Source organism: Ixodes scapularis, unplaced genomic scaffold (genome assembly GCF_016920785.2).
Source record: "Ixodes scapularis isolate PalLabHiFi unplaced genomic scaffold, ASM1692078v2 PGA_scaffold2__306_contigs__length_199485367, whole genome shotgun sequence".
Lineage (NCBI taxonomy): Eukaryota > Metazoa > Arthropoda > Arachnida > Ixodida > Ixodidae > Ixodes > Ixodes scapularis.
The window spans coordinates 79,013,524-79,038,771 of record NW_024609857.1 but is presented as its reverse complement, the minus strand read 5'-3'; the positions used below and the strand labels follow the sequence as shown (position 1 = coordinate 79,038,771).

Below are 25,248 nucleotides of genomic sequence, written 5' to 3'. Positions count from 1 at the left end.
AACTAGAAAATAAAAAATAAAAGTGTCTACCGAGATTCGAACCCGGAACTTTCTCAACGCGACGACAAGTCCCGGCGCTCTAACCGCTCGACTTTTTTTTTTTTTTTTGCTCTAATTGCTTGACTACGCGGCCGATGCTCTGGTCTTCGCTGGCACATATATATAAATACACAACCACCGCTTTTGTTTTGCGTGATTTTTCCTTTATTTTGGTGTATATTTGCGTTCCCTGGCCGTAACTTTACCTGCCGCTCCTAACGTATGATGGGGCGGTCAATTGGACCTGAGTTGAAAGCCTGTGCAGTCAGTTTCTGCGAGCGAAATTAGACTTTTGTACTCGAAGCGACACGGATTTCTCCGCCATTAGGAAGGGATGCTAGGTACTTTCTTGTCCCCGTGGAGCTGGTCACGTGACAGAAAAATCCCTCCTGGCCGCAGCCGCGTCCGCAGCCGCAAGATGAGCAAACCGGCCCTGGGCTCGTCTCAAACGCCATGATGCCCTTTTCCCCGGACGGGGGAATACCACGCACAGCCAGATGTGGGTAGGCAAACCCACATGGGTCGGGTTCCGTGGTGACGCCACTCACCAAACTCCTGCTTTCACAGGTGCCCCCTGCGAGGTTGTATGAGCTAGATAATTAACCATTACGTCGAGATGACTGCGGGTGGGACTTGGGGTTTTTGTTGCTTCCACCCTTAGTTTCAATGCACATTCGTTAAATTTGGTCAGTTAGTGCTTGCGAATTTGAGGCTTGTTTTCGCGAATAACCCGCGATTTAGAGGAGCCGCCGTATCCTGTTATGGTTTATACCTCTATTTTGCGTTGAACACTGGCGTTCGGCTGCATTGTGTAGAACTGTCTGAGTCGATCTGGCAGGCTTGGTGAGGTTAGAACATGTTCAGAGGAGGCTGTTCAGCATAAGATGCGACCATTAACTATGGTTGCCGTGTTTTTACAGCGAAGCTTTATGTGATTTGAAGGCGAAATGTTTTCGTGTCGGCGTCCTCACAAAAAAAAAAAAACAAAAAAAAACTTCAGCGATTGAACTTAGAAGTGCGTATCCCGCATACCACATACATCACAGAACTCCTTTTCATAAAGAGAAATCACAAAACGAGCATTTGAACCATATAACTCGTGATCAGGTCCTCCTGATAATAATGCGAAGCACGTAACGCTCACCGCATGGGTTTCCCAGTAAAGATTACTGTCGCCCAAGCTGCCGTGGCGACGGCATATTGCGACGTGGGGAGTGACGTCACTAGCCTTTCATATAATGCGTTTCAGGTAAGAGTGACAAAAACTTCTAAAATATGTGTATTCGGCGTAAAATGATACTTCTTTCCGGGACAGCATTACTCGTAGTGGAGGACGTCAGAAAACGCTTAATACTTAATAACTAGTTCGCTACTTAGGTGAAATTACTAATAAAAATTTAATTAGTGAAAATTAACATATGGTTCCAATCAGAAGCTTGCTGAGCGTCATCTAAAACCACTTGATCAGTAATTTTCGAAAATACTTTGAGCGCGTCAGAAGCGTAGTACTGCGCTAAACTTATTACTCATAGAGGAGGTGCAAGGCTGGGCCACCTATAAGGGACTAAAAACTCGCGCGGGCGCTTTACCACAACCATCAGCCTTGTGCCTGCTCCACGAGTGGTATATCAAAAGTTTAAGTGCAGTGTATTTACTTTTATTCCGTCAATATTATGGTGTAGTCCAGTGGGCAGTCGTTGTAGGTGATACCACAGTTTCGCTGGCCAACCACCTTCGCAGCGTGGATTGGAGCCCCGACTTTTTTTAGTTATGAGCTCATGTTATACACAGAGGTCGGCATTTTAGGTCGCCCTCACTCACCCTCACCCTCACAGCCACACTCACCTAAGCCCCTCACTCACCCTCACCCTCACAGCTACACTCACCTTCAGCCCCTCACTCACCCTCACCCTCACAGTCACACTCACCTTCAGCCCTTCACTCACCCTCACTGAACCTCACGGCCCTCACGCACCCACCGCCCTCATGGCCCTCAAACCCCTCACCGCCCTCACGGCCATGCCCCTCACTCACTCATGGCCCTCACGACACTCACCGCCCTCACGCCACTCACCGCCCTCACCGCCCTCACCGCCCTCACCGCCCTCACCGCCCTCACGGCCCTCACGGCCCTCACGCACTCATAGCCCTCATGCCACTCACCGCCCTCACGGCCCTCACCGCCCTCACGGCCCTCACCACCCTCACGGCCCTCACCGCCCTCACGGCCCTCACCGCCCTCACCGCCCTCACGGCCCTCACCGCCCTCACCGCCCTCACGCACTCACAGCCCTCACAGCCCTCACGCCACTCACCGCCCTCACCGCCCTCACCGCCCTCACCGCCCTCACCGCCCTCACGGCCCTCACGCCACTCACCGCCCTCACGCCACTCACCGCCCACACGCCCCTCACCGCCCATGCGGCCCTCACATCCCTCACGCCCCTCACGCACTCATGGCCCTCACGCCACACAGGCCAGCTTCAGATGGGGCAATTTCGCCCAGAAACTACGTCGCAACACCAGCAACACGGGCCGCCCGCGATCACACGCAGCAACCAATTGCTGCAATTTGCCATCGTCATCATAAAATTTTATTTTTCTTGTACTATTTAGAAAGAATTATGCGTTATAAACGTGTTTTTATGCATTTAAACCTCGTTAAGAATACTAATGCACCTTTATGAAACAGTTTATTTCCACAAAAAAAACGATCGATTTCAAACCAGAACCAAGTCATTCGTTGTCATCATCACCGGCACGAGGTACCACGTGAAAATTTTGCGTCCCTGATCGGATGCAGCCGCTTGAAACGTATTCGAATTGCTCCGAGTTGCTTGCTTATTTCGAGCCGGACCCGATTTCAGCAATTCGTGTCGACCTAGGGAAAGCTAGAGAACAACCCGCCATTAACACCAAAATTGCTGAGAAAGATGCTCGATCTGAAGGGGGCCTCACGCACTCACCGCCCTCACGGCCCTCACGGCCCTCACGGCCCTCACGCCTCTCATGCCACTCACTTCCCTCACGCACTCATGGCCCTCACACCCCTCACGCACTCACCGCCCTCACACCACTCACGCACTCATGGCCCTCACGCCACTCACCGCCCTCACGCCCCTCACGCACTCATGACCCTCACCGCCCTCACGGCCCTCACCGCCCTCACCGCCCTCACGGTCCTCACCGCCCTCACGGCCCTCACGGCCCTCACGGCCCTCACCGCCCTCACGGCCCTCACCGCCCTCACAGCCCTCACGGCCCTCACCGCCATCACAGCCCTCACTCACCCTCAAACTCATGAATTTTCCTGGTTCAAAAACTCACTCACCCTTACCTCACCTGTGAAGATGAAGGTGAGTGAGGGTGAGTGAGGGCCCTCATGAGTGAGGTTTGCCGAGGTATGGTTATACAGGATAAGTTTGATGACATTAGTGGCTCGGCGAAATATTTGAGACTGTGCATTTTTTCGCACAACCGTACATGGAATAATATGTTTTTCAGAACTCGTATATCTGCTCTCTCTATCTGTTCCACGCGTGAGCGATCCCAACCCTAACACGATCTATGTGCATGACTTATGTTCACTTTCCCCCAATTGGCGTATTCAAAATAGTTGAAATACACTAACCGCGGAGGTTGACATTTTCGGTAGTGGAGGCTTATTTAAATGTTCCTTAATCATTCAGGTTTATTTAGGATAGCTTTTAGTGTTTGTGTTATTTAGTGGTTTTAGTTTGTTTTATGGGTGTATTTTTTGTGTACCAGCATTTAGACTGTGGCTGTAGCTGGACACAAGAAAGAAAGAGTATAGGGTAATGTTTCAGATAATTTCTGAATATGTTCCAGCGGAGTTATCCAACCTCCCGGCTTCGATGGCTGTTACATGACTGACACAGTTTTATTTTAAAATGCTGTTACTAATATGTGCACTTCGTAGTTAATATCTTATAGATCTGTCCCCTCTTGAATGAACTTATCTTAAAGGTATTTAAAATAATTGAATATGCAAATAAATATATTACAGCGTTAAACTAAGAAGAGAACGAAACCTACTTGGAACAAAGGCGTGGTATGTTTGTTGCATAAAAACTCCCAGCTTAAAAAAGGAAAACATAATTTATGATAATATTAGAAATTTCGTTTGTCTTGAATTATTTTATGTATTGCAATAAGAGATCTTCCGGAACGATAAATTCAAGTAAGATTTTAGGACTTATGGTTTTAAATTCACTCGTTCAGCAATGCACGACTGTGCACTGTTGTCGCTTATTGGTTATCACGGCAAATAAATGTAACTCTGCGCTCTCTGTGTGACCTTCGATAAAAATCTACTGTGATACATTAAAGTTACTAAAACTCCCGAGAGGTTAATAAAGTGGCCAATAATCTCTACTCCGTGATAACCATCCCTACAGCAACATCGTCAAAAGAAGTCTGAAGCAATCACCTAGAATATTTTGGACCATGACAGCCAGTCATATCACAGAAAATATTAGAGTAGTTATACCCTAATGAGTGTGAATACGGCGTACTCATGCACAATGCTTCTATACAGTTTTGTGGAGGTATTTTCCCAAGCTTACCCATTAGCTGCAGCGGGTAAATTTATGAAAACGTTCTAAACAACTTGGGATGTACATTTCATTACCCTAATTAAGCATGAAAAAGTTTGCCGACTACATCATCATCATCATCATTTACTTTTGTTGAGGACCCAGAAGTGGTAGTAAACACTGCAGTGGGCATGCATATAAGTATTAAAATAATATAAACAATGAACGCAACATCAAACTGTAGTAATACATTTCGCAACAGATGGGCTTTTTAAAGCTAAAATGAGGTGTCACAGCGCTGCCTGAGTAGTGTGTAAATAATGACCTTACTCTTAATTAACAGGAAATGCAAGACATCACATTTTTATGTAGGAAACAGAGTATACCCTTTTAAGATTACCTTTAATTCGTATTTCAATTGAATAAGCATGTACAGTTCTTCATTTTAGGTGTTTCGTTTTGATGGCCAATTTACTATGCACTATACATAATGGTAATATAAGTAACACTTTTTTGTATAAAATATGTTTATCATGCAAGTACAGTGGTTGGTAAGGCACAGGTTTACTTAGAGCATTGGCAGTGCGACTTTCTTTAGAGAAGTCCAGGAGTTTAACCGGCCAAAGTCGAAAAACGTGACAGAGCTCTGGAGATGATAGGGCCGGACGTTGCATGACTCGCTCATTCCCAAAGATCCGGCGGAACTAAGGAGGCACAAAATAGTTCTTCCTTCGGCCTACTTCCACGGACAAAGCAAGGGGGGCGTGCGCCAAATTACGCACCCCGACATGAAGGATCGGCTTCGGGTCAGTGGCAGGGGAAGCCCAATAACTCAGCCGAGGGCATTCCGACGATGGTTAACGGTGGCACATCGAGATGCATACCCGACGAGACGTTAATTGGAACGCTCGTGATGGCCGTACACTTCCATCTCGGTGCTTAGTGCAGGACTCGAAATGATGAAGCCGTTGTCTGTCAACCATTGTACTGCAACTTCATTACTCTTTAGGTGTCGAGGATGCAAAAGGGGTAAAAAGTACAAGGGCTTCTGCGGGCCAAAACTTCCAAAACAAAAACACTGGATCTGAAGTGGATGCGCATTTCGTTTTCTCCGCGAATATAGGCAGGTTTTCCGACAGACCCTAAAAATTGTGCCAACCTAAAAATTAGAACGAAGGCGTACTTTGTGTTCGCAGCTGATGTTACAATCTTTATGTTAAGATACACCGAAATAGGGAGTAATGCTACTAGATTTTTGGCGGTTTAAGGATCGCGGCATGTGGCGACGACCGGTTGCCATAGTCACCGGGACTAAACAGAGTAAGTGTTTTCTTGCACGAGACCCGAGGGAACACGAGACACAGGCAAACACCGCAAACGGTATCCTTCTGATGATGGGAGGGGACCAACGTGATCAATGGGTACACCTAGCCTCTTTTACACTTAAAATGCCTGCCCAATTTCTGGCTTCAAGAGATTTTGGTATTGCTGCGCCTGTTTTACATAATCACCGCAAAGAGAGCAATATACCCATTAAATCAATAATATGTTTGTCCGCTGCGCATACCTTCTATCGCAACGTACGTGATTTCAATATATTAGAAACCCATATTTCAGAGCGAGCAAAGAGCGTAATATCTAGATTTCAATTGTGAATATACACCAACTCATGTTTACAAACAACATTGCGCGCCCTCTCCCTCTTTTCCTCTCTTTCTCTCTTTCTCTGGCGCATGCGCGGAGGCCGGTGGGCAAAAAGCTCGGCGTCCTGCGTAAACAAGCCCTTGGTATACGCTGTTGTTTTTCACATCGCGCCGTGTATTTCGCTTGGTATTGCTTTTCCTACGTGCCGATTGCAATGTCGGACTACTACAGCGGCCTCAGCGAAGTAAACAAAGCCCGTTATGACGCGAAGCTGCGTGTAAACGGTGTGGACTACGGCGATCCGTACCGCGTGGACGCCTCGGAATGGACGTTGACGGGTTGGCGGTGGCCCCCCGCTACTATGACAAACATAACAGTGTATCTGCTTTTTACGCCAAGCCGATTTACGCCGGACACATTGCAGGCGTACAAGTCCTGGGAGGCGTACAACTACTTCGAGTCAGGTAAGCAGGGCTGCATTCATTCGCCTACCGAAGCCAGCTGTTTTAGGCCAGAGTTGGGACGATGTTTCAAGCGTAGTACGGACTGAATTTGGATGATTTGCGCCACAGAGCAAATAATGCAAGGTGTTCAGGATTGATGTAGGTCATTCCGAGATTCGTAACGCTGCAATCATGTTTCGTTGGTGCTGTCCATACTCACTCTAGTTATTAAGGGGCATTCCCAACGGCGATGTAAGCAGTCGCGCGATGCGACTAGATCACATCGTAAAAAAAGCTAGATGGTCACACCGGCGTTCGCGATGAGTGTGTCCAACGCCTTCGTTGGCGAGTCGTTTCTCTAAAACTCTCGCTTCGAACGCCGTTCATTGGCTCAGCCGCTCCGCGACTAGATCGCATCGCAAAAAAGTCGGGTCGAGTAGCGACTGCTCAAATCGCGTCGCTTTTTGCCCGCGATGGTCGCTTTTGCGATGAAAGTTATCGCGCGACTAGATGGCATCGCCGGTGGGAACGCGCCTTTAAGATAGCTAGCTTTTTTCGTGTCGTTCGTTGATTTCGTCGTTCATATGTCTGTGGTTTAAAACCGCGTTTGTAGCTCAGCTTCAAGTTTTACGTGTCTAATGCTTACCCTGCGTTCCTGTTCATTCCATGTGCGTGTATCACGCCCACGCGTAGCAGGAACAATCGTCATTCAGAAGTGGCGTACAGTCAAAAATCCAGTCAGCAAACACGCCTAGTCGTTACAAAACACGTCTGACTGCTCGTGCAGAATCTCTCGTTCTCAGGAATATAGCCTTGACTATGTATTGCATGAGCTGTGCTGTGTGCTGTCCAGTGACCAGCAGAACATGCGATCGCCGGTGTCTCCCGTTTTCTGCCAACAATTGATAGGCTGTCATGAAAGCTACTAGTGGCCGCGGTGTGCTCGTGTGAGGCATGTACCATATTAGTAGAAATCGGTGTTGAACACCAACATGAACAAGTAGAAGACAACATTATTTTCATGTCACATATTTGTTGTGTTGTGCCACATGCATGCACATCTAAATTCACATGTCACATTCCTTCCACCCATTTGCAATTCTGAGGCTGCTGTTTTGATATTCTTCTCAAGCATAGGATGTCGTGGACAGGATGATCATTGTAAAACCACCGCCATGGTGTCAAAATTAAGAGGGTATTTGGTTGAGAGTGGTCACCATTTCACGAACTATAAACTGGTGTATTGGTTTTGTATTCTTGCCCAAGCCATGTGCGTGACGTCTGGCTGTGGCAGCCTGACAGGCACGAGCTGTGGTTTGTGCGGGTGAATGTCAAGCCATCGCAGAGGGCAACTGGCCCACCCCATGACGCATGGGTATGCCTGGATCATAAGACAGGTCAGGTGTACTGTGGCACTGCACATGTAAAGCGGGGTAAGTTCGTTCATAGCTGCACCAGCAACACAGCATTTTCCAGAAGCATCGTTTAGATGCAAGCTGATTTAACTATTTACCTATTTCCTTGCAGTCTGGGTGCGGTATGCAGTCATGTAGCTGCACTTTTGATCAGTGTGGAATGCACTGCCAGGGTGTCCCAGGAAGACTCGTGTACCTCTCAGCCCTGTGCATGGACCAGGATTGTCGCAAGAAAGGTCTGTTACAGTACTCATGCATATTGTAGATATGAGCTCTTGTCACATATTTTTCAAATATTCCAGATCCTGCTGTCTGGAACCCTATGTGACAGATTGTGTAATTAAATTACAGCTGTCTCTCGTTTCTTTTGCCTACCTGCATAAGTAAAGCCCTGCACGGAAAGGGACCTTCATATCCGCATTCAAACTGCATTCATGAATCCTGCATTCGCAAATTCTTAAAGTGTGTGCTCAGTGATGCTAAAGTTAAAGGCATTTTGCTATGAGAATTTTCATGTAGGCTAACCCAAAATCTCAACAAAATGTCAGCATTGTAATTATTGTCCTTGGATGACAATTCCAATGCTTAATCCTTTGCCCAGAACAAGCAGTCTTCAGTGTCCGAGGGCATAATCCGGGGAACTTTTTGAGAATTGTGCCAAAAATTATGCTTGTGCTTTTTGGTTACAGCACTGGCTGTCTCGCAGTCAAAGGTATCAATGCAGCGAACAAGCTGTGGAGATCACATTATAGCATGTCCATGTTCAATCTGTTATCTACACATTGCAATGAATCATTATCTGCATTGTTCAGCTTCATTGTACCTACCGTAGCTGTAGGTTTAGATCGCCACTGTAGTTTTCTCTGCTGTTGCAGTGCCACTGAATCCTTGATCATCAGTGCATATCCATGCATAAATGGTAAATATGAAGGGCTATATTTAATAATTATGACACTAGTTTATTCCTTTTGATCCATGTGCTACGATGAAAAGTTTCTAGATGGAACAAAAGCTCAGTAGCCGCGACGTGCGTAAATCAATGTGCACTCATACAATCTTTTGCCACACTTTGACAGCTTGAGATGCCGGCCTTTAAAAAAAAAAGGCGATGTAAATATGGGTGTCTGCACCACAGGAGGACATGGTCCCTGTGCACCAGCTGGACTTCAGCAAGCCCGGAATGCCGAGCCGAACCCTTCCCGAAGAACCAAACCACGTGTCAGGGGACTTCCAGCTCGCCGACAAAACCCTCTTCAAAGAGATTCACCGGCTGAACCCTCAAGCAGTCGTCCTGAGGTCCATCTCAAAGATGGACGGCGAGGACACCGACTCCGCCTCAGAGGACGAATAGTCCTACACATTTTTGAGGCAAGCTAATGCTCATTCCTGTTAATAAATTTGGCACATTGATACTTTAACCTGTGGGTTTCTACTTTACCTGCTGGACACTGCTAAGTAAATCCCCTTCCGTCGCTCGCTATTTAAAACGGCTACGGTCCAGTTTATCCGAAGAATGCCGTAGGGCTCCGATGGAGAGGAGACAGCAGCAACACACTGAATTCGTAAACGATGTGTTTATTGGCACTCGAAAACGACAACACGCTTCGCCCCTGTCAGCCAAAAAAATAAAAATAAAGGGTTGGTACTGCCTTATTTGACGGAACTGCCATGCTGCCGTATGAGGCAGATTCGTGGGAGGGGAGATGCTGCAAAAAGAAAGTAAAGTACCTGCTTAGCCAGAACCTCCCCCTACGGGGAGGTTCTGGCTAAGCAGGTACTTTACTAAGCAGGTAGTAAGCAGGTTTAAACCGGCTTAAGTAGCCTGCGGAAAATGGATGTGCCCGGGGCGGCTGGTTGTAGGTTAGCCTGGACCTGGGCAGCTCCATAATCAATCCGAAGGGTTCACTGGCGGCATGGTTACCGAGAGGGTGAGACCACCCACTTGTTATTGGCGGAACATGATCAAAAGAGGTCAAACAAAATAAGGACTTAAAGACGAGGGCTGGTTTTCTTCAGCGCCTAATAGTGTGACGTGCCTTACACAGAATGCAGGTGTTTTTGGTGCTTTGGCGGCAAGTTTCTTTAATTCATAACATGGGGCTAAGCTATCAATCAGCCCCGTATTTTTAATACAAATCAAGATTATAGCAATTTGTTGTGGGGCAAGAGACCACCAGATTACCAGTGAAGTGCAGTTGTGCTTTCACCGTCTTGTCGGAAGTAGGCCCATATGATTGTGGGTGCTGTACGCCCCGTTACTTCGATGGGCTTCTCTTCAATCTTTCTATGAGTAGTAAAAGTCAGTGCGCTATCTCCTTTACTGTCGTGCATCTCCTGGGAAGAACATGTCCAGAACATTTAAGTTGTACGTGCCTTGTTCATTGACACAGGAATGATCATTGCCTCTGCAGAGATCCAAGGAGAAACAAACTCGTGAATGTGTCGTCTCAAGAATGTGACAAACGTCGCCCAGAGCCGTGCGTGAGCCAGGGTGAGCCGAGCGTGAGCCGTGCGTACGTCGCCAGAGCGTGAGCACACGGCTGCTCCCAGCTGAGCGGGGAGGGCCGCCTTTTTCACTCATTCGTCCGGCAAAATGCATGGGATCGACATCCAAATTTCGCTTCTTTCCTTTTATTTGGCAGGCTATGGCAAAAAAATATTGTTATTCCTCGGTGGCTTAAAAGGCTAACGAATTAAGTTTCTTTGCATTTGAACGCAAACTTTGCTTCCGGCGAAAAAGAAATAAGCCCGTAGCAGACGACGCGTAACCTCAACAGGGCTCGGCGCCGACTGCATTGCGTCAAAATGGCGGTCGTCTCCTCTTTGCTCTCTTCTTTCTCTCCCGTCTTTCGGCGCTCTCCTCCCTTTCCTTCACTTTTCTCCTCTCCCCGCGCCTTCGTTGCCACACCCACTGGCCAAACTCTCCCAATATACGGCTCTGGCGTCGCCTATCTTCATAGTGTTCTAATGTTTGTAAATTATTCATTTTTAAGGAAAGTCAGGAGAACAAGATCAACGAGGACTTCGCTCCCGCAAGACATGTTCGTTCCCATGAGAGAAATTGAGAGGATAGAAAAGGGCACGAGACGGCAGGCGACAACACTTATGTGGCGGGAGGTTCGCTACAGCAGGATAACTGCTTCTAACATGAACAAGGTTTGTTAATTAATGGCATTCGCTCAATTTTTGTAAGTGCCAGCATGCCGAGCATGTTTCTTTTACAGGTGCGTACAATGCGAGACACTATATCCCCAAAGATTGCACAACTTTCTTAATTTATGTCTTAATAAGCTGGTGCCAACAACTGGAGCACTGTTCCCTTGTTCCATTTCACAGCCTCACAAGGAGTTGTATGGTAGTATGTTAAGGCTCGTTCACACACTTGTAACCGAGAACGACCGAGAGAGACGACCGGTTTTTAAGCCTCTTGCGACGTCTTAGTACCAGCTCCGCAGCAGCACATGCGGTCCCAAGATGTCGCAAGAGGCTTAAAAACCGGTCTTGTCTCTCTTCGTCCTACTCGGTTACAAGTGCATGAATGAGCCTTGAAGGGGTGTCTACACCGGAATTGAAAAACATGCACGACTCCCGACTTTTGTTGTGACAAAAAACCGTTCGCAGGAAAGAGAGACAAAAGCCTGGGCTCACCCTCTTTCAATTGGTTTGGGAGAAGGCTCTCTAAAACCGGTCCTTTGCTTGTTGCAATTGCTTAGAACTAAGCTGATCAAATGCAAAACTTTCCATGTTTTGGCCTTCTGAAAGGAATAATGTGCTTAGATGGGCCAGTTGGTACATCGCAAAGGGTACGAAGCGCCGAAGAAACATTGACCGTAAAACATATAAAATAGCGCAACAGAAACAAGGACAAGAAGTAAACAGGACAGGCGCTAAACTTCTTGTCCTTGTTTCTGTTGCGCTATTTTATATGTCTTACTAAGATGAACCAACTAGCCCAACAACGTACCTTGCTAAACATTGACCGAGACGCAAAGAAGGCGACATAGGGCGCACTCTCAACCGAAGTTTATTCGAAAAAGTACGCGCTATTACTCCCAACAGGAATGCACAGCCATCAATCAATACCTGCACAGCTCACGTTTTAAGTACTCCTACTCATCCATTGATAGGGCCAAAGACTCTTCCCTGACGCACTTGTTTCCCCTAGCCCTAATCTCAAAAGCCTCGTGTAGTTCGCGTGACACCTTGTTTTTTTATTTTGCCAAAATATCTGTGCTGTTGAATGACGGGGCGCAAGGGCATCTGCTGCAATGAACAGCGAGATGCCCTGACGGTGTCGCCCTCGTGGAAGCTGCGCGTTCGCGAGCCCGATCATTAACACATCTGCCTATTTGCCCTCCATAGCTTAACCCACACGTCATGGGAATCTTATACACGACGCCAGTCGTGCAATCTGTGTACATGTTCCTATGTTTAGTGTTGCACGGGTCTATGAACGGCTGGGGATTATTGAATCTTCGGCACAATCGCGACATCTTGTTAGGCGCTGAAAACACAGCCGGGACATTGTAACGCTGAGCCTCCTTCTTAAGGTTGCGTGTGACACCGTACATCTACGGAATAACCACAAATTGATGGGGGAATTTATGTGCAGAAGAAGGGAATTTGCATCGGTGCCAGTGTTGCTCCTGTTTTGTGCACTATTTTTAGGCGCACGCAGAAAGGCTATCTTGGAGAAATTGATGAAAAGTGATGGCAGATACAAGGTATCTAACTACTATGATGATTTCCTCATCCTCGCACGCACAATCGGTCCCTCTAGTTGTGAGGTGATGGAGGTGCTAAAGGTATTTAAATCACGTTGCCACGGATTGTCTGTCACTCGTGAAAGACCTAAAGATGGAATAATGCAATTCCTCGACCTCAAGCTTAGTTCTTTAGGGGAGCACATTTGCTGGACGTATGCACATAGGTCAAAGAAGGGGATTCTTCCTTATGACTCCTGTTATTCAAAGCTCGTGAAGAGAGATATTGCGAGCTCGTGTTTAGAAGCGTCGCTTAAGAAGTCCTGTCTACACAGCGCACAAGATAGCTTTGTGAGACGGGTGGACCGATTGCGGAGGGGGGGATTCCCAATGAGCTCATTGGTCGAGGTAGCTAGGAGCCTGATAAGGAAATTTAAGACATCACAGAAACCATCCTGCGACATAACACTTTAACGGCCGGTGGTTATTCCATATATGCACGGCGTCGCACACATTCTTAAGAAGGTGGCTCAGCGTTACAATGTCCCGGTTGTGTTTTCAGCGCCTAACAAGATGTCGCGATTATGCCGAAGAATCAATAATCCCGAGCCGATTATAGACCCGTGCAGCACAAGGCATAGGAATAAGCACACAGATTGCACAACTGGCGTCGTGCACGAGATCCAGAGACGTGTAGGTTAAACTATATAGGGCAAACAGGCCGATATGTTAATGATCGGGCCCGCGAACACACAGCTTCCACGAGGACGACACCGTCAGGGCATCTCGCCGTTCATTGCAGCAGATGCCCTTGCGCCCCATCATTCAACAGCACAAAATTTTTGGCAAAAAACAAGAACAACGTGTCACGCAAGCTACACAAGGCTTTTGAGATTAGGGCTAGGGGAAACAAGTCCGTCAGCGAAACGTCTTTGGCCCCATCAACGGATAAGTGGGAGTACTTAAAACGCGAGGTGGCCAGGGAATGATTGATCACTGTGCATATTCCTAGGGATTAATAGCGTGTACATTTTCCAATGAACTTCAGTTGAGAGTGCGGCCTGTGTCATTGCTTCCTTCGTTTTGGTCCATGTTTTTTTGCACTTTATAGAAAGGAGGTTTTTAAAATAATTACTGTAAAATCCCTTTTGGGGACTGGGGGCCCAAATGAAGTGCTTGCGCAGTGTTCAAGCCGATCACAATGCTGTACCATCATGCTTGAAAAAAATCACACCGGAGAAAAGAACTTCCTGGCTCAGCAGCATTGCATGCGAGCAGGCTCGTGTTACAATTGTGTCAGTATGCCTGCATAAAGGGCATAACATTCAAACCTTATATCGTTTCGTGGCCCCTTTAAGCTTTAAGCTCGTGCCTCCTGTGTGAAATTTGAGGGGTTCCGTATATATCGTATTAGGGCTGTTATTATCACCCTGATTTTTTTTTTCTATTTGGCGGTTTTACTGGGATAACTTCCTTGGCGCATCCCCTGACGGGATCTCGACGTGCAGCTGCCTAAGGGTGGAGACATTGGAAGTCAAGTGTCCGTGGACACTGCGCCATGATGACTCTCAAATCAAGGACTATAAGTGCCTCACCGCTGATTTGCAACTGAAAGAGTCGCATCATCATTTCATGCAGGTGCAGACGCAACTGCATGTTTGCCAGGAAGAATCTGCACACTTCTTTGTGTGGACTCCAAATGACTGCGAGCTAATAGTCGTACTCATTAACAGGGGACTTTATGCTTCTGTTCTGGAGAAGGCACGATCATTCTGGGTCGATCATGTCGTACCGGAGCTAATGTAATATGTTGAATAATCTGGTGCTCAAGGGGCACTGAAGTGGTTTTTATAAAAGATTGTTTTTGATATATTGTTGAAAAGGCGTTAGTTATACATACATCAAATTCTAGATTTCAAAACAGGATATCGACCTCGGGGCAATAGAAAAACTGCGGACTATTTTTTCAATTTCTAGACCAATGAAAGTCCTACAATACGTGCAGATTCCGAACGATTTTATTATAACTCGTTTTGGAAAGAGTCGGATACGTACACATTCAGAAAAGAGTCCGATAGGTACATAATACTCCACTTTTTCACCGCGGGCGCAGCCATAGCTTGCAATTTGCTAACAAGCGCCCTTTGTCGACCACTTCACTTGTAAGAAACTCTCACGAAAAAGGCCGTGTCGCAATGTTTTAATATGTTTCTAATAAGTTAATAGGTTATGCACACTGGTAATTTAGCGTTTATTGGGACGCTTAAGAGCATTTAGGTTGAGTTGTCACCACAAAAGGACGATCTCGGAATCGACTTCAGTGCCCCTTTAACAACTTCCGCAATTTCAGAAACGGATGGCTAAGGAACTATGTAATATTATTTTTGTTAATCTTTTTCCTATTTCGTGTACATAAATGTTTCAATGTCTGTTACTCTGCTAAGTTCCGTGCTTGTTTTGTATGGTTCCTGAAAATGTGACGTTGTGTATCGCTTGTAATTTGCAGATCGGAAGTTCCTTTTTTATGCTGTGTACAGTCTCCGGCGATATGAAAGACCCACTGGGAGCGCGTGGCCGAGGCGGTGGCTGGCGGGGGCGCTGCGAGCGCTCCGGAAAGTTCCATTCTGCTTCGAGGGGAGGACGCTCACTCGGCTCTCGGCACAAATTGATAAGCGCGTCTCGCTTTATCTGAGCCCGAATGAGCGTCCTCCCCTCGAAGCAGAATGGAATTGCCCGGAGCGCTCGCAGCGCCCCCGCCAGCCACCGCCTCGGCCAAGCGCTCCCAGTGGGTCTTTCATATTGCCGGAGAGTGTACATGCATATATGAGTTTCTTTTCTAAAAGAGCCAAATCCATGCAATGTGAAAGTGAAATAAACGTGGATGTTTGCATATCAGATACAATTCGAGCCCTGTAGTGTAGATGGAATGATAGACCAAGAGGAATTATGCAACAAAACCTTCATTTGTAATTTTCTTCAGCTCGCGAATGCATGACAAGAAATACACATTTCTGTCAGGAAGCACACAAGTGGAACTGCCTTCTCCAAAGAAATAGAAACAAATTAAAACTGGAACGATTGATATGCTTGCAGTAATGTTATAACAGATACAGAAAATTGTCGAAATAAACGGACATGCCAACCATTGGTGCAAAAGCTGATGTGTCCCGAGGAATTTCCTGCGGACGGAACCGTGGGATGGTACAACCTCATTCAAGAGAGCCTTGATCTTACTTCTTGGTTGAATGTATCAGAGGAAACAGGAATTTAAACTGGAGCCTCACTAAAATTGAATTTATACTAATGCGAAAGCACTAACTGTCTTAAGGAGCAAACCAACGTCATCAGCTTTGAAGCCGTGCCAACAGCACCTAAACTCCCCTGTCCCAATGGAACAAAGTGAAGTTGCAATCTGATGGATTGCGACTTCACTTTAAAACTAACCTGCACCAGCCCATTGGCTGCCGCACAAGAGCCAATGCACGAGAGCCACGCGTGAGAGCCACGCGTGAGAGCCAATGAGGCTCCCATTGGCTCTCATGCGGCGTAGTTCCAAACCATGCTACCAGAGAAGCCCTCTCCATGGCGGCGCAGCGAACGCAGCGGCCTGGCCGCCGGTAACAGGTGCGGGCCTGGAAGCACAGCCTGCTCGGGCAAACTTCGGAGAGGCTGCACGGCCGAGCTCAACGTGGCACAACCACTGCACGAAAGCGCGCGTTTGGCCGTCGGCCGCCCCCTCGGCAGTAGCCAAACGGGGCCGTCCACGCCACTACACCGGAGACAAACTACGGGAGCGGAAGAATGACATTCACGCTTTCGCATTCACAACTCGTAAAAAGTGCTTAGGTGTCCTCAGACTTTTTAAGGCCTACTTAAGTTTTTCTGAATTGCCCAAATTCCATTACTGCAAAGAGAGTGATCGAAGCATGTTTTTTTTATTTTGTCCTACACTAATAGTCCACAAAAACATTCATAAATGCATAGGAAAAGACGCATTCGTCTAGGAAAGCATAATTAAATAAGTGAAGTAATATGTTCTAGGTAGCTGATCTAATTCATCTACTGCATGTAAAAAAATACAATGGCCACCCGATTTTTTTTCTTACTCTGCCGGGAGTCGGAATAATTGAGCAGTCCGAAAATGCGGGTCTGAACAACAGCCCTGGGGTTACTTGTGTTGCCACGCCGAAGTCCGAATATTCAGGAATTGTACCGGCATGCATTTGTGTGATCACTACTGCTTCACGCATCATGAAAATATTAGTTGGCACATTTTGACAGCTGATTACCTTTACGCTGCCTAGTGGCTCACACAATTTAATCTTTTAAAAAGAAGACACTATTAATTTGGTATGTACAGTGTAGGACAGCCACCGTGTGTGCCTGTTTACAATGCAAGTAACTTGCTAGTCATTAAAAGAGTAAAAGGCAAAAGTTTAGCTACCAATTTGAGTTAAAAACGTAATTGTTGCTGGCTAAACGGTTCGTAGTGCATGTAGCCCAAAACAAAACACAAATGTGGTTCAATCTTGTGGAAAGGACTTGAAAAGAGATCTCCTGTTAGTTTCAACAATTTCAGCTGATATATCGCTAAGAGACCTAGCTTCCTTGGAGAAGCTAGATCTCTACCCTACTGAAAAAAACCGTATAAAAATTCATGCGGGTTGACCCGTAGAAATCATACGGTGCTATGGGATATGGGTCTCCCGTATGCTAATGGAAACCCGTACCTGTATGGGTTCAGACACAGGAACCTGTACCTGTACGGGTTGACCCGTTCAGATAAGGAACCTGTACCTGTACGGGTTGACCCGTTCAGATACAGGAACCTGTACCTGTACGGGTTGACCCGTTCAGATACAGGAACCCGTACCTGTACGGACTGACCCGTTTAGGTATAGGAACCCGTACCTGTATGGGTTGACCCGTACCTTACAGGTTGACCCATTTAGATATAGGAACCAATATTTATACAGAATCCCCTGTTCAGATAGAGAAACCTATATCTTTATGGGTTTATCTGTTTGGATGCAGTAATGGGAATCAGCATGGTGTTAATGGTTTGCATATTGACGTATGGATCTATGCAGATTTAACAATTCACATGCATTTGTCATGCAAAGAATGAGCTTGAGCCAGGTAATTTCAGGTTATATGTATATTCAAATAAAGCGAAATAGACAATTGGACGAGTTGGCAAGAGTTCATCTTGACTTACAGCGCGACTGGGACAAGGACAAACAGAGGAGATAATACAGGACAAGCACTGAACTAGCAACTGACTCTATTGAAAAGAAAATACATATGATGCTGCTGCTGCCCGTACAGGCGTGCCCCTCCATGGCCCTGGCACTTTTTCTTTCGCTTGACACGAAACCGGCAGAGTTATCCGAGATTGAAAAAGCCAATCTCCCGTACCGCATAACACAAAACGAATCCTTGCGTGTGTGAGCCAGCCCACAGCGATTTTGATGAGCAGTGAGGTCGGCTTTTTGGATTTCGAATAACTCGTGCCAAGGCCAGAGGGGCGTGCCTGCACGAGCAGCAGCAGCAGCATCATGCATATTTTCTTGTCAATGATTTTCTTTCAATGATTTTCAATAGAATCATTTGCCAGTTCAGCGCTTGCCCTGTGTTTTCTCCTCTGTCCGTCCTTGTCCCAGTCGCGCTGCAAGTCATGATGAAAGCAAATTGGCATACTGCAGAAAATCAACAAGAAGCTTGACCTCTAAGCAAGCCTAGAAGTCAAGCTTCTTGTTAATATCCTGCAGCAGCTCCCGCACATAGTGGTTTATCTGGGCTGCCCTCTTCCCCGGAGATGCCTCCCGAGGATGTCTCCGGATGTACTCGTTGAAGGCATCTGCAAAGGAAAAGAATACAACAATAAGTCATGTATTGCTCTCATGTATGTCTATAGTTGCCTGAAAAATTAGATATTTTACTTCCTGCAATTATAATTGAAGCAATTTTCACTACAATTTATGCTTTGTTAATATGTTGTGATACCATGTAACCCCCAAGAGCAACGTAATTAGGCAGTCTGCTTAAAACAATACCGTATTTACACGAATGCAGGTCGACTTTTGTTTCAATTTTTGAAAATCTGAAGTGTGGGGGGGGGGGGGGGGTCGACTTATAATCGAACCACCGTTGGAAAAACGAGACAATCGCGATATCATGAATACCTCGGTTTGTTACGAGTTCAGCCGGCTATAACTCTAACATTGCACTATTCTTCGTGCTCATTTTACAGATTATTTTTTATTCGCGTGAACGAGTATTATTGATAGCGATTCGGAAATTAACTAAAATATATGGCGGTAAACAGCGCACGGCGCGCCCGACTCCCGGGGGGTGGCGGCACTTCTTGTAAGAGCCACTCCGAAGGCCGCTGGAAGAACAGCCTCACCGGCTCACTCACCCCGCGGCTTTTCGCAGTTTTTCGTGCGATTCACGGTAGCACATCGTTTGATCGAGTGACGAGATCATGCTAGAGCGCTAACTAGGTTTCTTTTTGTATTGACACGGGTGATCCGGGCAGTTTAGGTTTTCAGTGCTCGTTCACTCAGAAGCAACCAACAACTGCGCTGTTCGACGCATGTTCGACCCGTAGTAGCGGGTGATGCTCCAGTGGAGTCAGCAGTGGCGCGGGCTGTTAAACTGTGACGGCAAACAAAGAGGCTTCCGTAGGCCAAAGTCTGGTTCCGGAGTTGGAAGTCAGGCTTGCAACGTACGCTGCAAAAGTGTGCAATCTGACCCTACCCGTGACGTCCAACGCGATCACCGAGCAAGCGCAGAAGATGCGGTTGATCCTGTCATTTGCGAAGTGCGAGATTTTGTTGGACGCCGCCACCGATGTGCTTCGAGAAGGTGGCAGTGATGATGACGGGACTGATATCCTCAGTGCGGACGAGTCGTAGTCTAGTCGTGGACGGAGTGAGAACGACAGGGAGCAGCTTCAGTTGTCCCGCCTCCAGCGTAAACTTCCCAGTTTCGATAATGCCTGCGCATCTCATGCACCTCGCGCGTGCATGCGCAGCCAAAGCACGCCAGAAGGCATCGATCGCGTGTTGGAGGCTTGGCTTTCGAAACAGATACTTTGCCATTTTCGCGTGTTCGCAGTAAAATGCGCATCTACAGATTTAGAAATAATGGAAACAGCGCGCAAACGACAAGGACGAGAGGAAAAGGAGTACACAGGACGAGCGCTGAACTGACAACTGAATATTTATTGAAAAGGACCCAACGAAGAAAACACTCACAAAAAAACACACTCGCATCAACACGTGTCCATGAAAGTAATCTCCTTCTTATGTAAATACACAGAAGTTTGACTCACGCAGTTCTGTTCCCCCTCCTTCTTTATTCCATACGCTTCTAAAATTTCCCTGGCTGTTTTATCTGCTCCCCTCCCCATGATTGTGATCTTATTGAAATCAGGATGACATTTGCATGTTCCGCAGTGCAGGGGCAAATGCCCTCCTGCTGTTGAACTAAGCGACCAGTCATGTTCGCGTGCCCTTTCATTTATGCAACGGCCCGTTTGCCCGATGTAAACTCTTCCACAGCTTAACGGGATCCTGTACACCACTCCGATCGCACAATCCACGTACTTCTTTCTGTGGTTTACAGTGCATTGGTTCCCACCCCCCCTCCTCTCGGCTACTTTAGAACAAAGGTGTGCCAGCTTACGAGGCGCCGAAAACACGACAGGGACATCAAACCTCCCCGCCACCTTTTTCAGGTCGTGGGAAATTCTGTGCTGATACGGGATAACCTGAGGTCTCTTGCTAGGTCTATCCAGCCGCTGATGAGGTCCCCCCTTAATCTTTCATAACAGCGTTTCCGCTATCGCCAGCAAAACAGAAGAAGGGTATCCCTCTGCTGCAAGCCGCACTGTCTGCTGTTCAAAGCTCTCTGCCATAGAATGGGGACAGGACTTATCAAGGGCAGCCTGCATACACGAAGACGCTATGCTTCGTTTGACGCGCTTTGAGTGGGCGGAGTCGAAGGGCAGAAGTCCCTTTTTCGTACGAGGATGGTAGGCCCAACATACGTGACTTCCTGTGAACTGTAGTTTTAAATCTAAACACTGGCGGCAGAACCCATCTTGGAGTTCATGAGTAAACCTCAGTCCTCCAGAGTTTTTTGCAAAAACTTCCATCACCTTTTTGACAACCTGATCCTCGAGGACCCCCCCAGACGATTCAGTGAGCACGAGGTAATCGTCCACATATCTGAACACTTTCCTAACGCTGTTTCCGTCCAAATTTTCTACAATAGCTCGATCGCACATGGCCAAATAAATGTCGCAGAGAATGGGCGCTACACTTGAGCCTATACATATTCCTTCGTTCTGCAAATAGTAACCACCGTCAAACAGGACAAACGTCGATTGTAAATAAAACTCCAACAGTTCCAGAAAGCCATCAACCCCCACCCCACTTGCGTTCTGAAATGGAATCACCCCGTTTCTATCGATACACTCACGCACGGAAGCAAAGAGGCGCTCATGGGGTACGGAATAAAACAAATCCTCGACATCAATGATTCCATTTCAGAACGCAAGTGGGGTGGGGGTTGATGGCTTTCTGGAACTGTTGGAGTTTTATTTACAACCGACGTTTGTCCTGTTTGGCGGTGGTTACTATTTGCAGAACGAAGGAATATGTATAGGCTCAAGTGTAGCGCCCATTCTCTGCGACATTTATTTGGCCATGTGCGATCGAGCTATTGTAGAAAATTTGGACGGAAACAGCGTTAGGAAAGTGTTCAGATATGTGGACGATTACCTCGTGCTCACTGAATCGTCTGGGGGGGTCCTCGAGGATCAGGTTGTCAAAAAGGTGATGGAAGTTTTTGCAAAAAACTCTGGGAGACTGACAGCCGAATTCATAAACGGGCCTCGACTCGAACTCGACTCAAACTCGACTCGAAACTCCACTCGAGGCCGGTTTTTCGCTTCATAAACCGACCTCCACTCCAAACGCTCCTCGACTCGAGGAAATACTCGACTCTTTCCTCGAGAATCTCAAGGTAGCTCTGTCGCTTCCTCGAGCCGCTCCTCGACTTGAGTTTGGGGTGTCATGGCGGCCGGCGAGTCGTTCGCGGAGTTCGTGCACTTCGTTTTAAGCGCAGAAGAGATCCTCTACGACGACGCAGGCGACAGCGAATCGAGACGTGTGACGAGACGAAGTTTCAGAGAACGCCTGAACCCGCTGGAACACTTCAGTGACTGCGGATTTCCTGTGCGGTGCCGCTTCACGAAGGCGACCGGCGAGCACTCTGCTGTCTCTGCCAGGAGCGCGAGTACTCAGGGCCTGCCGCCCTCAACGATGCTGCAGCTCCTCGTTGCTTTGAGCTTTTATGGTACCAGGACGTTCCAAGTTGTTACGGGAACCATGTGAACATGCCGCAGCCGACTGTGTGCCGGATTGCGGAGCGAGTTTCGCGGCTCCTCGCACGGACCATTTTCACCCGCTCGGTGAAGCTCCCGCAAGGCGCAGCGAACTTTAATGCGTTCGTGCGGGGCTGCTGCGAAATGAAGTTTCCAGGGGCGACTGGGTGCATTGATAAGAGGACCCGGCGGTCCCGATGTGGAAGTGTTCTCGAAACAGAAATGGATACTTCTCCATCAACGTGCAGGTAAGTTCACCCCTGTTGTTTGCGTTACCCAAACTTAATTAATCAAACTGTACGCTGAGATGCGATATCGTAGGTCTAAACTCTGACGTAACGATATCAATCAAAACTTTAAAACAAATCTGTATGCGGCGACAATTTGCACGACCGAGCGTGAACGTACTCCCGTTCTTATGAAGAAAAAAAAATGTCAATAAACGGTTGCCGACTCTTGTGAGAGCACAGAAATACGTTAAAATAAAACCAACTCCCTATCGGGTTGCCGAGCACAATGATAGTAGCGGCCCGAGCGCACCCTCCTTGCAAGAATGATCATGACCAAAGCACATTTCCAGTGAATGTGGGATGAGCCAATGTGTGTTGCAACACAGCCTCATCCCAGATCAACCTTTTTGATCGTCAGAGTCTCAGACATGAAAACGTAAAATAAAATTAAATTAAAACTGAAAATGATGAGCGAATGTTTACTTTCTACATACACATGAAAGCATTCATTTGGTGGCATTCACTAAGTTGTCTGTGCAATTGTTAACTACAGCAATCCCATATGTAAACAGTTTTTGTGTCTGCATGTGCTTGTGTCGTGTAAACCAAACTGCACGGCGAACACCCACTGCTCAATAACATTTGTTGTTCATCGAGGTTGGTTGTTTGTTGGTTCTTGGCATTTGTTGCTTAAATGAGACCGCAGCTTACGAGTCCACAGAAATATACAATAATGTAGGAAACATACACCAATACCACACCATTCGCAGGTTGACATCCTTCGGCAAGCAGCAGAGTGTACTGAAAATACAACTATAGCACCAAAGTCCATATCGTACAGCATACCATCCGAACCGGACTGATGCCTGCAGCCATCTAAAAGATACTTTCTGAAGCTTAAGATGTGCGCGAAGGGACATTATCCACTCACGACAAAAAGCTGTGTGTGTACACCTGAAGAAGAGTGTTATCATACACAGCACTTTCGATCGAAAACAGTAGTCTGAGCATTAATCGGACATACACTACTCCACAAACTAGTCCCACATTTTCTATTCAAACAATAATTGTGCTGTATTGTTCTTCATTTTTGTCTTATGTAGGTACCAAAAGGCCCACTTCTGGACTAGGAACTCAGAGCAGCAGGCCTAGGCACTTTCCGTGCCTCGACATGTGCTAGCAGCACAAGCCTGAATGGTCAGCTGTGATGATCACTGGTGGACTTGCACTGCAAAACTTGGCCCACCTGCAGAACGAGCCACTTCCCACTCTACCAGTCCCACCCCCCACTGGCGATGCTGAAGGCAGTCTCATCTCCCATCGACTCCAGACCCCGTGGACAGATTCAACGGGGCATGGGTGCGGGCTCAACTCGTGTGGTGTTTCCAGTAGGAACTGAATGCAGAGCATGCCCTTTTTAGCTTAGGTCACTGAAGAATCAAGTCACTGGCCATGTTAAAGCTCAGAATGCAATCGGGCCAGAAACAAATCAACCTAATACTATGGCCACACACTTTCTAATTTGAACCGAAACAAATCCGCCGGTTTCTCAGCTAGTTGGTCACCACAGATTGTTGCAATGTCTTTGTTCTGCTCAGGTTTCCGCTGGACGAGTGTTTGAAACTATGCTGGTGGTTGCTGTTTTATCAATCTTCCAAAAGAAGCAAGACCAACTTGCCCTCTTTGTTGTGGAAACATATTGCTCGAGAACAATTCAATATTTGTCATCACACAAAGCAGGGGGGTAGCAGGATACAAAGAAAGTAAGAAGCTTCAGGTAATTACATTAAAATAACTCAAAATTTTGCCGTGACAGACTCGAGACTTTTCAGCGAGTTGTTCAGTGCACATTTGTTCGAAATAAACTTATACATGAGAATGTCTGAAATAATGTCTTGCAGCTGTGACCCCACATAAAGAGCTTTCGGTTAGAATAAATATTACAATAGCGCAGCAATTCCTTGTGAGGACACCTTCGGATGTTATGCAGTCAAGGGTGTCCTACCCAACAGTTACTTACACAAGCATGCAGGGCCCATGCACTCAAACTGACGGCATCACACTACGTATTACTGAATGCGAGCATGCATGAGGTGAGCACCGTACCAGGGTTTAGCTGGAACCGCTGCTCAATTACTGTATCACTGTGTGGTCAGCTGCAAACTTGGGCCCAATTGCTACGTCGGCACTGTAGTAGTGTGCAGTGAAAAGGCAGTGAAGTCAAATTTGGGGGTTTTACGTGCCAAACCAACGACGGGCGTCTGGCACGCCCCAGCAGAGAACTGAGGATTAATTTTGACCACCTGGGGGATCTTTGGACAAGCAACCGAAAGCTCTGTGACACGGCGCCACCTCCGCAATGAAAAGGCAGTGGGCAAGCCTCGTCAATGTGGTGTCGACATTACTCTGGTAGGCGGTGCAAGTTCATAGAGGATTGCGAGGCACAAACCCCTGGACAGGAAATGAGACGTCTTAACTCAATGAAAACTATGGCAAAACTCTGGGACAACAGCATTTAATGAGCGAGGCTGCACATGGACTACACAATAATAAAAGGGACATCACATAAATAACAGTGGCAATGTTTAGGAAACACCTGGCTGTACATTCAAACAGATTCCTAATTTCCATCAAGGGGATCGGTGGTCGACTGCATTAACGGATCACAGCTTGGAGCACGTGGAGTGAAAGCTCGCACAGCTGAACATAGGAATCTTGAGTTCAATCTCTGCCTCTGCCTGTATCGATGTGGATGAACATTGTAATAGCATGCAGTTGTGTATCACTACTGTGATTTAAGTTAAAGACCCCAGGATAGCTG

At 47.0% G+C, this 25,248-nt stretch overlaps 1 pseudogene; it reads left to right on the top strand.

Annotated features, from left to right (window-relative positions):
- Positions 1–9,277: 9,277 nt before the first annotated feature.
- On the top strand, positions 9,278–11,372 carry LOC115332043 (annotated as a pseudogene).
- Positions 11,373–25,248: the final 13,876 nt, after the last annotated feature.